This window comes from Eumetopias jubatus, unplaced genomic scaffold (assembly GCF_037043125.1).
Source record: "Eumetopias jubatus isolate StellerSeaLion01/CBP00866 unplaced genomic scaffold, mEumJub1_p1.0 scaffold_1, whole genome shotgun sequence".
Classification (NCBI taxonomy): Eukaryota; Metazoa; Chordata; class Mammalia; order Carnivora; family Otariidae; genus Eumetopias; species Eumetopias jubatus.
Window position 1 is genome coordinate 217,305,864 of NW_028274807.1, and position 10,248 is coordinate 217,316,111.

General features: G+C 52.5%; 1 pseudogene across 1 annotated transcript; it reads right to left on the bottom strand.

Annotated features, from left to right (window-relative positions):
- Nucleotides 1-346: 346 nt before the first annotated feature.
- LOC114226115 (tetraspanin-13 pseudogene) lies at nucleotides 347-6,397 on the bottom strand (annotated as a pseudogene). The gene is made up of 2 exons (XR_015768243.1): nucleotides 5,576-6,397; nucleotides 347-1,393 (listed from the first exon to the last, which is right to left on the bottom strand). The product of XR_015768243.1 is annotated as a tetraspanin-13 pseudogene (transcript).
- Between the last annotated feature and the right edge of the window lie 3,851 nt (nucleotides 6,398-10,248).

The following is a 10,248-nucleotide window of genomic DNA, read 5'->3' on the forward strand; positions in this document are numbered from 1 at the left end:
ACACGGCGCGGTCCGTCCCCACGCGGGGACACGCTCCAGCCTCAGGAAGGAAGGGACCCCGACGCCTGCCACGACTCGGAGGGACCCCCGAGGACCCCGGGCTCAGTGAGAGGAGCCGGACCCAGAAGGACACATCCCGCAGGAGGACCCCACTCCCAGGAGGTCCCCAGAGGAGTCCCGTCCCCACAGAGAGCAGAGGGTGGGAGCCGGGGCTGGGGCAGGGGGTGGGGACAGAGTCTCCGTGGGGGGAGACGGAACGTTCTGGAGACGGCGGGTGGGGTGGTTGTAGGACCGTGTGAATGGGCTTCGTGCCGCGGAGCTGTGCACTCAGAAATGGTTAAAGTGGTACATTTATGTTATGTGTATTTTATCATAATAATTTTTAAAAGTTAAAGCAAAAACCAAAGTGACAACAACAAAACACACATAGATTTATCTCTGGCCCCGTTCCTGGGTGGCAGGTCCTCTGCTCACTTCTCCGCACTCCCGGGCATGCAGCCACCAGTCCCAGTGGGACAGAAGGGACAAGGGACCTGGAGTGTGTCACTCTGTCGAGTCTCGGCCCTGATATCCAGCACTCCAGGCTGGCCCAGTCTAAGGCCGGGGGGTGACCCAGGCCTCGGCTGTATCCAGGCCTCTGCCACGATGGCCCTGCAGCAGGGGATGGTGGCCGGGGGCTGGGAGCTCTCCAGAGAAGGGGGCTCGGAGGACAAGCGAGCCCACCCTGCCACCTCCTTCATGCCACACGACCAGCGGAAGACAGAGCTAGAAGGTCTTCCCTGCGTCCAAGACGAGGCTGGCTTCCTGCTTGTCCCTGTAACACGAGTCCCACACTGGCCTCCTTGCAAATGCCGCCTTGCGAAAAGAGACATTACGACTCTCACAGCTCGGAGGATGCCCTCTACGACACGCGGGGGCAGGACACAAACCCCAACGCGAGGTCTCTGAAATAAAGAATCTCGTGATGCAGAGGACTTTGGATTTGCCAGGTCCTGGGAGAGATTAAGTCTGAGGAGGGGTGGAGGGAGAGGGGTAGGATTTCCCAGTCCCTGTGGTTCCTGAGAGCGGCACAAAGTGCTTCCAGAAGAACATTCCAGAATATTCCCGCCTGTTCTAGACTCATCTCGGGTCAACATTCCCGGAGTACAGTCGTCACCCTGTGAGCTCGTGAAGTGTTAAGCAGGCCAGTCTCTAGAAGAGTTTGGTGTAGGAACAGAATTTGAGAGTCAAGGGGCGCCTGGGTGCCTCAGTCGTTGGGCGTCTGCCTTCGGCTCAGGTCGTGATCCCGGGGTCCTGGGATCGAGCCCCGCGTCGGGCTCCCTGCTCGGCGGGAAGCCTGCTTCTCCCTCTCTCGCTCCCCCTGCTTGTGTTCCCTCTCTCGCTGTGTCTCTCTCTGTCAAATAAATAAATAAAATCTTAAAAAAAGAAAAAAAAGAATCTGAGAGTCGAAACAAATCAGTGCGTTAATCAGACCTGTCACACCGAATCTCAGAGGCCCTTCCCCTTCTTTGGGAAACTGGCCCCTGATGGAGTTTTTCCCCTTGCCGTCTCTCCTGGGCCAGGCTCCCAGAAGCACACGGTGAGGCGGGAACGCGTGGGAAGGCTTTGTTAGGGTTCCCTGGGAAAGTCCAGTAGGGCGATGCCTCTCCATAGGGGCAACTGCCCCCCTGGTGTGCGGGGCCACGTCTGGGGGTGTCTTGCTGTCACACTGGGGTGCCCCTGGCATGGTGCCCCTGTGCAGCCCCCCATGCCAGCAGTGTGGAGGGGCAGAAGCCCCGCGGTGGGGGGCGCAGAACCAAAGGGAAAGGCAGGGGAGCAACGGCAGCAGACATCAGAGAAGGTCTGGACAGGGCAAGGGTCACACCTCAGTTGTCCCCCCTGGGGCAAGAGAGCCGGGGTAGTCGCACCCCACACCCGTGGGTCATCAGCTTAGGGCTGCTCCCATGGCGACGTTACTCCCAGGTTCTCCCGGCTCCCGCTGAGTCCAGCAAAGTGGGTACCAGCTGCCTGGGGGCCGCTCGGGGGGCGCAAAGCACAAGGTGCCGGCTTGGGGGGAGCATGAGGAAAGCACCGGGCGGCACCTCCTAAAAACAGACATCCAGGTAAAGGGCAGCGGACTGTGCGGGCGGCCCGAGGTCCAGGCCGCCCGCCGGCTTCAGGGCCCCGTCAGTCTGCTCCCTTCGCGCCATGTGGCCACCGCCCCCAGAATGGCCGCCCACCGCTGCCCCCGCGGAGGAGGATGGGCCTGGGTCACCAGGACTCCTGGCTGGCGGGCGCTCAGACAGCACTGTACACACAGGCTTTCAGGAGCTGGCCCCCTCCCCACCCGGCTTCTCGCAGAGACTAAGCACCTTGTCCTGCAAGACACCACCTCCTGGCAGGTCCCTGGCTTCTGAAGTTCCTTCAGCTTGTTTTCTGGCCCAAGGGATTTCTCATCAGTGGGAAGTTAGGCTCAAAGCCTTGATGGGAGTCCAGGTACCACTTTGGGCTCGAACTCTTCGGCGGTGGCTCCGGGCACTTCATGCTGCACCCCCCGGCCATATCTGGTGGTCCTGGGTTTGGAGGTGCTCTGACTCATCCCTGGACCAGGGCGCTGCAAGCCCCACGGGCGTGACGAGACTCCCGCGCCCCGTACCCCTCTTCCTACTCACCTAGTGATCTCAGCACCACTGACCGCCACGGCTGGGAGCGAGAATTTCATGAAGAACTTCCAGCAAACATGTCTCCTTCCTTCCCCCAAACCCGGTCACGTACTCAGTTCGTGACCTCAGGAGGCCATGTGAATAGTCCATTCTATGCCCAAGCAAATCCCGTGGTCTGACTGGGCATGAGACTAAATCCAGGCAGAGTCCGCCAGCACCTGAGTAAGCAGGGTCCTCACCTGTTCCAGGTCACTGACCCACTTGTGGGAGGGGCCTTCCTGGGCCAGGGTGTCAAGGAGAAGGCTGGGCTGGCTTGTTGGCGACGTTGCCACCTTCAGCCCAGGCTAACGTAAGCCAAGTGGAACCAGGAAGCATTGACCCACAGCTGATGTCACTGGCAAACTTCAGTTGTGTGGGGGAGAGAAACCATTTCCTCTACCCTCTTAGGTTCTATACTGGGGATCTGTCAATTAAACTGATGAAAGACATTTTAATAGGAGCCACACAACTTTATTTATTTTTAGTTTGATGTGCTCAGGCATCACAGAAAGAAGTGAAGGTGCAAAGGAACGGTCAGATCTGAGAGCTCATATACCACCATAACAGGGAAAAGGGAGGGGAGAAACGCCACTTACGGGAGAGCAAATGAATTTTAGGAATGATAAATGGGCCCTCAGGAGAATAAGTGGGAGATATGATAGTTTGTGACAAAGTCTATCTGGGAACAGTGCCAGCTTCTCTTCTCCAAGAGGAGACATTGATCCCCGGAAGGGATTTATGATGAGTGAGTTCTTTTGGGAGGCTCTGTTTTTATCTTATTTTTAAGATTATTTATTTATTTGACAGCGAGAGAGGGAACACAAGCAGGGGGAGTGGGAGAGGGAGAAGCAGGCTTCCCGCCAAGCAGGGAGCCCGATGCGGGGCTCGATCCCAGGACCCCGGGATCATGACCTGAGCCCAAGGCAGACGCTTAATGACTGAGCCACCCAGGCACCCCATGGGAGGCTCTGTTTTTAGGCAGATAAGGGATTTCAGGAGCTCAGACGCTCTCAGCTCAAAGTAATACTTACACCAAAGTGGCATATTTTGGGGGTAGCATGTCTTGGTCCCCTTCAGTTGCTCCCCCCAAAATTTTGCTAACCTTTCCTTTTTTTTTTTTTCTTGTGTCAGGGATTTTTGGTGTGAATGATATATTTCTGTGTGACAGCCCCGGTGTCCTAGAGTCGGGGCGGTGGGATAAGGGAGATGACATCCCACCCTGCCCTCCACTGATGGGTTCAAAAAAATCGTAGTCTCCGGAAATGAATCCGAATTCCTGGGCTGGGCTGTGTCAGCAGCGCCCTCTAGAGGCCACCACCAGCATAGACAGGCCCGGGAGCAGTTCAAAGACCCCTGGCTGTGAAATTCTAACACCTCAAAGACGCACTGCAAGAACACGCACAGGTGTTGGGTTGGCAAACAGCGCCAAGCGTCAGTTAGATGAGGCAAACGGCCTGTGGACCTTCCCTGGTCACCCCTGGGGCCGGAATGCCCTCAACTTTCAGCTCCCACCGCTCATCTCTGTCTTCCAAAGGACGCCAGAACACAGGTAAAAACATCACATTTCAAGGTCAGCTGAACTTAGCTGAGATGTAGCTGACTTACAGTGATGCCCACAGAGCCTAACTCAGAGCAGCTGGATGGTCCAGGCAAACGCAGGAAACTATGTCGCCCATATTCCCATCAAGATCTAGAGCATTCTGGCACCTGGGAAGCTCCCTCCGCTCCCCAGACAACCATTTTCCTGATTTCTATCTCCATAGAAGTTACACCTGTTCTGGAACTTGATCTAGTTGGGGCCAAAACAGGACGTCCTCAGCATCTGGCTACAGAGTTGTGATTTTGCAATTGTATGGTGTGAGGTAAGAAAATTTGTGTTCAGATGTATCAAGACCTTTTTTTTTTTTTTTTAACTGGAAACATAAATACCTTCATTGATAGATGCATTGCTCTCTTCTCTGGCCAGGCATGGAAGTGTGAGATATTCAAGAAATAAATAAAGAGGGGCGCCTGGGTGGCTCAGTCGTTAAGCGTCTGCCTTCGGCTCAGGTCATGGTCCCAGGGTCCTGGGATCGAGCCCCGCATCGGGCTCCCTGCTCAGCGGGAAGCCTGCTTCTCCCCCTCCCACTCCCCCTGCTTGTGTTCCCTCTCTCCCTGTCTCTCTCTGTCAAATATATAAATAAAATCTTTTTAAAAAAGAAAGAAAAATGCATGCAATGCAAATAGATAATTTAACAAGTTATCGTAAAGCCAACATATGCCCCCAGTCCAGACTGAGAAGCCCTCCCCCGCCCCCTGCAACCAACCATAAAACCCATCTGGACCCAGTCCTCCCTTCCCCCACCAGGGTCAGTAACTTGAAATTTATGAATATCACTTTCTCACCTTCTTTATAGTTTGACCACAGAAGTATGCTGCCTAAATAAATGTAGTCTTGCCTCTTTTAAAAGTTTACATAAGTGGGATGATACTGCACATAGTCTTTTTTTCTTAAGATTTTATTTATTTATTTGAGAGAGAGAGAGAGAGAGAGCATGAGCAGGGGGAGGGGCAGAGGGAGAAGGAGAAGCCGGCTCCCCACTGAGCAGGGAGCCTGGGGCTGGATCCCAGGACCCTGAGATCATGACCTGAGCCACCCAGGAGCCCCGGGAGCTGTATATTTAGATTCACAATATGAGCAACACAATAGGGCCATACAAAGCTTTTCTGCAGTGGGCCATGCCAGACGCGGTAAATACAGTAGAAACGGACAGGTACCACTGAGACTCGGCAGAGACCACAAGTTTTGATTTTTTTCTTTTTCAGCAATGGGAAAAAGAAAAACATTTAGAGAAACGAAAGCGGTACAAATACATAATTTCCCCGTCAGTAATGTAACTTTTCAGCTTCCTTACCTGCTTCCTTACACAGGTTAGCTGAGCTTGGAGAAAGTGAACGAGATCAGAACGTGAAAGATGTTCCTTGTTTTCTCATCAAAGGATTCCACTAGGATTACCACGAGGATCTTTCTGGTGCCCGTGTCTGTAGGTCAGCCAAACACCCAGGATCTCTGTAAAGCTGAGGAAGAGGCCAGGGCCCCCGGCAAATCTCAGAACCTCTCTGGCCTCTGTTCCTATTATTGGAGCACACGTGACCGCGGGCAGCTGCTGGTGTGCTGGCCTGACAGGTGTCATTTGGGTTAAAACTTCAAAACCCCCTGCAGTGGAAATTTCTCGGGACGTCATTTTGAGCACTTGCTGTATTGTTCCAGCCCACTTCCGGAAGCTGACCCTGTTGTTCCTGGTTCAGGGCTAAGCAAGCACATACAGAAAACAGAACAATAAACACGAGTAAGAGAATAATCGCGTTAAAAAGAAAACAACGCAATGCACTGCAGCGACCCGGCCAAGCGCCCAGAGGCCGGAAATCAGCCGGGAAACCAGTGCGCCAGCAGGGACTCCAGTCATCAACAGACTAAGCAACGTGTGGAGCCGGGGGAGCACCCACCCGCAGTTCTTGGAACACGCGAGCCACCCCACCCCCACCCCCCCACCCCCCCACCCCCGCCCCGCAAACCATCTTGGGGCCTGTGATTCCCGCAGCAGCTGCAGGGAAACCTGACTCCAGGGAGCCTCGAGGACAGCCTCCTTGTCCTTGCTTTTGGGGCCTAGCCAAGGCCGGGGCGGGGAGCCCCAGAGCTGGAGCCCTCTGCGCCCCATGCGCCTCATGCGCCTCATGCGCTATGGCTAGAACCCGCCCTGGCACTTGCGGTCTCTGCCGCAAGAGCGCGAGTCCCAGCCCCAAATGCTGGAAAACAATTTGACTTCTTTTCCCCACCAGCATTTGATTTTGAAAATTTCCAAACATACAGCCAAGTTTAAATAATTTTGCAGTGCACACCACCTACCCAAACATGAATTCTACCATTGCCCTTCTGCTATGCCTCCTACGTCTCCGGCTCAGCGTCCCTCCACGGCTCTGACTCGTGTTGGTCGCATTTCACGGTTGCAGACATCAGTCCGCTGCCCCCTGAATAATTTGGCGTGCATACCGTTAGCGTACGATTCACAAAGAGTTCGTGAATTTTGTTTACATTTTTTCTTTTGAAGTAAAGTTCACAATGACTTTCATAAATCTTCGGTATACATTTGCTGAGCTTTAACGAATGAATGCACACATCAGTGCACCAGGAGCCTCTACGAAGATCGAGAGCATTCCATTCCCCCTGTGGGGGGCAGAATAACACCCACCAAAGATGTTCATGTCCTAACCCCTAGAATCTGTTACCTCCCATGGCAAAAGGCACCTTGCAGATGGGATTAAGTTGAGCACCCTCAATGAGGGTGACCCTGTATTCCCCAGAGGGTCCAATGATCTGACAGGGTCCTTATAAGAGTGGGCAGGGGGGTCAGGGTTGGAGGAGACAGGGCAACGGAAGCAGAGGTCAGAATGAGACAACCACAGAAGCAGCTGGAGACGGGCAGGAAATGGACTCTCCCAGGGCGCCTCCGGAAGGAGCCAGCCCTGTCCGCCCGATGGAGGGGGCGTTGAGAGGTTGTGGTGCTGGTCGACCTGTGAGCGGGCCCCGGGCACTTGGAGGCTCCATCCTCCTCCCTTGTGCTGGGAAGGTGTGGTCCCCTGGCCTTCCCTGCTTTCGAAGCTGCCCAAGGACACAGCCCTGAGACAGTGAGGCGGTGTTGAGACCGACCATCTGGATGCTACTCAGTTCAGGCCTTTATATGAGCTTTAAGATTCGGGCAGGCGGGTACAGTGCGCTAGAGAAGCCTTGGAAGGATGTTCCCTTGCTCATAAACCCATCTACCCATCTGGAATGGCCCATCCCTTCCTTCAGTTTCTCCTTGCCCAGCATGTACAGGGGCCTGTTTGCAAACCAACACTGCACCTTGATTTTAGCCCCATGAGACCACATCAGCCTTCTGACCTCCAGAATTGTCCAGAGAGTAAATGTGCTGGTGATAGTTTGTTACAGCATCCTTGGGAATCTCATACACACTCATCGGCCAGGACTGGTCACATGCCCAGTCCCTTGAACCAAACAGCAGGCCAGTCATTCACACCCACCTCCATAGCTCCTGTGATCTTAGATCTTAATCTCCAACCCACAGGGATTGTAGAGACTGTTGATATTACTACTAGGGTCTGTCCTTGTATTTTATGCTGACAGATAAAATGAATATGAGATTACACAAGTTATAATCAGGATCTTCAGAAACTTACATGGTTCACCAAATGATAAAAGAAAAAGGTAAAATTATATTTCGGGTGAGGGGCTAAAAATCTCGGTAGGTATCTATTTTTTTTAAAGATTTATTTATTATTTATTTTGAGAGAGTGAGAATGAGAGAGAGAGAGAGTACATGAGAGGGGGGAGGGTCAGAGGGAGAAGCGGACCCCCCTGGTGAGCAGGGAACCCGATGCGGGACTCGACCCCGGGACTCCAGGATCATGACCTGAGCCGAAGGCAGTCGCTTAACCAACTGAGCCACCCATGTGCCCGGTATCTATTTTTTTTAAAAGATTTTTTTATTTATTTGACAGAGAGAGATACAGTGAGAGAGGGAACACAAGCAGGGGGAGTGGGAGAGGGAGAAGCAGGCTTCCCACTGAGCAGGGAGCCCGATGCGGGGCTCGATCCCAGGACCCTGGGACCATGACCTGAGCCGAAGGCAGACGCTTAACGACTGAGCCACCCAGGCACCCCTAGGTAGGTATCTATTGAGGAGGGTCTGCAAATGTTTTTTTTTTTTTAATAATTTTTATTTTAGCAGTTTCAGACTTTTTTTTTAATGTTTTCTTTATTTATTCATGAGAGTCAGAGAGAGAGAGAGAGAGAGAGAAAGGCAGAGGCAGAGGGAGAAGCAGGATCCCCATGGAGCAGGGAGCCCGATGCGGGGCTCGATCCCAGGACCCTGGGATCATGACCTGAGCCGAAGGCAGATGCTTAACCATCTGAGCCACTCAGGCGCCCCTGCAAATGTTTTCTGTAAAGGGATTTGCCTGCCCTTTGGGGCTCCATGGTAACTACTCAAATCTGTCCTGGAAACTGGGAAGCAGGCATAGACAACTTGCAAATGAATGGGCATGGCTGTGTGCCAATAAAACTTTATTTACAACAACAAGTCGTGGGCCAGGTCAAGCGCTCAGGCAGGCCATATTTGCTGAGGATACCTGTTATAGAGTATTGTTAGAGCTAAAGTGGAAATAACAATATGAACTCACACTCTTCAAAATCGATCATTTCTACCCGATCACTCAGGTAGCCATTAAACAGTTTTGCACCAAAAATTAGCATGCAGTAATGGAAGAGGTGTCTCCGATACTAAAAATGCAGTCACGGATACTCTTCTCCACCCCTAGGGAATGAGGGTTTTCTGGAGAATAGCTGGTTTTGTGTTTCGGGGCCGGGAAGGTGCACTACGGGCCTGGACTATGTCATTGTGAGAAGGCCAGGGGTGCTTCTCCATGTTCTGGGGGTGCTGAAGGCACACAGGAGCCCACATAGAAGTAGCCTTCATCCATCATGATTACAATTAATTAAAACTAACTAGTCTGAATGCCATGAATCCATAATTATCTTCAAAAGGCAAGAACAAGGATTATAGTATATCCAGGCCTGATTTATTCAGATGAACCACTTCTCAGCGTCCCCACATAAAAAGTCTGGTATCCTCTTACCACATGAGTTAGATTCAGGGTCATCCCAACTATATAAAAAGATGTAACTCAGGCGCCTGGGTGGCTCAGTTGGTTAAGCGACTGCCTTCGGCTCAGGTCATGATCCTGGAGTCCCGGGATCGAGTCCCGCATGGGGCTCCCTGCTCAGCGGAGGGTCTGCTTCTCCCTCTGACCCTCCCCTATCTCGTGCTCTCTCACTCTCTCTCTCAAAAATAAATAAAAGCTTAAAAAAAAGAGAGACGCTACTCTTTGTAAAAAAACAAACAAGAAAAAAAAAGCCAACAAAAAATACACTAAAGTGTTAACACTAGTTACTTTGGGATAGTAAGACAGTAGGTGATAGTCATGTGCTTTTCCGTATTTTTCTGGCGTTTCCAAGATTCCCGCCTTTCTTTTTCTTTTTCTTTTTTTTTTAAAGATTTTATTTATTTATTTGACAGAGAGAGACACAGCGAGAGAGGGAACACAAGCAGGGGAAGTGGGGGAGGGAGAAGCAGGCTTCCCGCGGAGCAGGGAGCCCGATGCCGGGCTTGATCCCAGGACCCTGGGACCATGACCTGAGCCGAAGGCAGACGCTTAACGACTGAGCCACCCAGGCGCCCCATCCCGCCTTTATTTTTCATATGTTACTTTTAGAATGAAAAAAAAAATTATCCCCAGGTTTTGGGCTGCCTTTGTCCATGGCTATAAGTTGCATGGTTTGGCCTTGGGTCAATTTCTCTCCCCAAAAGAGCAGAGGCATGAACTCGTGCACAAGGTGGCATTTTTATTAAATCCAGTGGCCAATGGGCGCCTGGGTGGCTCAGTTGGTTAAGCGACTGCCTTCGGCTCAGGTCATGATCCTGGAGTCCCGGGATCGAGTCCCACATCGGGCTCCCTGCTGCTCAGCGGG